Source organism: Corvus brachyrhynchos, unplaced genomic scaffold (assembly GCF_000691975.1).
Source record: "Corvus brachyrhynchos isolate BGI_N302 unplaced genomic scaffold, ASM69197v1 scaffold280, whole genome shotgun sequence".
Taxonomy (NCBI): domain Eukaryota; kingdom Metazoa; phylum Chordata; class Aves; order Passeriformes; family Corvidae; genus Corvus; species Corvus brachyrhynchos.
The window spans coordinates 945847-948957 of NW_008236198.1; positions in this window are offsets into that span (position 1 = coordinate 945847).

Below are 3111 nucleotides of genomic sequence, written 5' to 3' on the forward strand. Positions count from 1 at the left end.
CCGCCCGCGCGTTCCCGCCCAGGCACCGCCCGCCCTCACGCCCAAAATGGCTGTCGGCCCCTCAGGGGATCGGTTGGAAATTAATGCAATTTATGAAGTGTTTCTTTTTGTGGGTCATCTACAGCCTGGTCACGTTGCAAAATGTGGAATATGTAAAATTTCCGTAAGAAAGGTTTCTTTGATGTTTGATCTTTGTATGCTTTCAAGCCTAATCAACAAGAAGTGATACTGAATCTGTGAAACAGCAGCCAACAAGCTCTAAGTGATGCCCATGTGTTAAAAGAACCAAATGAATTGTTGGTAGAATTGTTAAGGTTAGGGCTGGACGTGTTTCTCTGCTCTCAGACCTGGGGGAGGTTAACAAAGCTTGAGAAGGACGATGAACCACTGATAGTAGGCACAGGGAATGATGCAGGATTTACAGACCACAGGGACATCTGTCAGAACTCCCAAGATGAGGAAGAAACTCATAAAAGCAATTAGTAATTGTGCTGAAATCAGCACTTGTGGAGGAAACGCTTTCCAGTCCTTCCCCAAGCTCGTTCTTCCCAAACCATTTGTGGTTTTCCGGGTTATCATTTCTTATTTTTCTGATCCTTGTTGCATTCCTGACTCTGGTATTCTCCTATTTTAAATCCACTTCTATCAGCCTTACAATGCTCCTATCCCAGACCAACAAAAAGTATCTCTTTAGATCTATTTCATGCTGCTGTGGATTTTGTTGCTGTTGTTGTTTGTTTGTTTGTTTGTTTGTTTGTTTTGTCTAACACAAAAAACACAGAGGAATTTCAATCTTGACATGAGGCCAAAATACCTGGGATAGAACTTGAACCAAATCCATCCCCATGCAAAGGGAACTAAACCCGAGACCTTAAAAAGAAACAGCCTCTCTAAAGCCAGTAAGGTGCCCATTTCTAGTGAGATGCTTTGAAAGTTCCTGTCTGAATTCATATTGATAATAATGAAAATAAGGGAATAAAGCAGAATTCTGGAAGTCCACTAATCAACATTAGTGGGGTCAACACGGGGTCAGGGGTCACCCCTCACCTTCCCTTTGCTGGAAAAAATTCCTGCTCATCTTACATCTGCTTTTATGGTTCCTGTCTCTCCAGGCAGGATGATTTGCCTGTAGCAAGCCATTCACTTTGAATCCCATCATTGATGGGGATTTTCAGAGCAGATTTACAAACCGTCATTTCTAGTGTTTATGGGGTATTTCTAAACCATCGTTTCTGGTGTTTATGAGGTATTTATTAGCCACAATGAAATGCTGGCTAGGAATGTGCAGCTAATTCGCTCTCTGTGCTAGCCACTTTTGCTCAAAGGCAGTTATCCCATTTTCAGATATTTTCCAAGCCTTCCAGTGGTTCTTTCTAAGAGGTGTTTTATTTAAACCTCCAGCTCTAAAGCCGAAAGCTGGGATTGATTTCCTATAATAGGCTCTGACAAGGGAAGAACTCTAAGAGCTCTTGCACAGCGTGGTGTCAGGTGCTAAGTGGGAAGCAGACCCGTGACACGTCCATGTGCCCACCACAGATCAAAACCTTCCAAAAATAAATCTGTTGCTGCTTATTGCTTATTTTACCCCAATCAAAGTGCACTGACGCTGTCCCGTCGTCGAGAGCAGGTGGCAGTCATTGTAACCAGAACCAGTGCTTGTCTCCCGCAGCTCCATCTCCTGCCATTCTGTCCCCAGCTACACAGCCATTCACCGGCATCCTAACAAAATCCCAGAAAACGGCCTTGGGCTACGGGATTTGTGGTGGGAGAGGGGATGTGTTTCAGTGTCCCACAGCATACGAATTGTTTGGGGGCTGCCGGGAGCGGGTTTAAAGAGGACAAGAAACGAAGTCCAGCACCTCCCTCTCCCCAGCCAGTGCTGACAGTCACAGGTGGCTTTTCCCATTCCTGCCTGTTCTCACTGTGTCCCTGCGCGGCGACACGAACACACAAAGCTCCAGGGGCAGCACCTTGCAGGCAATGGGAGCTTCTACACATCAGCATTTCCAAATCCACATCTTATTGGCGAGGGATCGCTGGTTCGCGTTCAGTCCAGCCGGGAGCCGGGTTCTGGTGGCAGCAGGTGGCAGCAGAGCCCTGCCAGGGCAGGACGCGCCCGGGAAAGGAGCGTGTGGGAGGGGTTGGCGGCTCTACAGGCACTGAAATCTCATTTATTCGCTCTTTTGACACTCATTAGGTCCCAAAGAGCTGCCCTGCCTGTGGCCTGGCTGGAGCCAGCACAGGCTGCAGCGGGAACGGGGACTCTTTTTAGGGCTCTGCCTAAAGCCGCTCCCACCCAGACCCTCTCTCAGGTGCTGTTTTATCAGGGCAGTTGCTCCTGCAAGGGGGCTTCAGGCTCTTGATACTGAATTTCATCTGTTTTCATCAAAATTTCCACTACTCCCTAAGTGTGAGTCAAAGAATTATGGCATTTAGGTTGGAAAAGCCCTCTCAGACCACCGAGTCCAATCATTCCCCCAGCACTGCCAAGGCCACCACTGACCCGTGTCCCCAAGTGCCACATCCACACGGCTCTTAAATCTCTCCAGGGATGGGGACTCACCCCTGCCCTGGGCAGCTGTGCCAGGACTGGACAACTGCTTCCATGAAAAAATTTTCCCAAATATCCACTCTAAACCTCCCCGGCACAACCTGAGGCTGTTTCCTGTTGTCCTGTCACTTGTTCCCTGGGAGGAGAGACCAAAATTTTTTTTAAAAATTTATTTACCCTGGATCATAGACAGCAAGACAACATGGGGAGAGCAGGCTCCAAGCAGCGGGCAGCAGCACCCTGAAATACGGCAGCCGATGGAGGATGATGCCCAAATCAACACTGCAGTGGGGTGATGGCCAACACACAAAGGTCACAGCACAGCTGTGACAACTCCAGGGCTGGCAAGCAGGGACAGGAAGGAAAACCCTACAGCTGGAGTTGTTCAGGCTGGAGAAGAGAAGGCTCCAGGGAGACCTTAAGAGCCCCTTCCCATAATTAAAGGGGCTCCAGGAGGGCTGGAGAGGGACTTTGGATGAGGGTCTGGAAGGACAGGACAAGGGGGAATGGCTTCCCACTGCCAGAGGAGATTGGAGATGAGGAGAAATTCCAGCAACAAA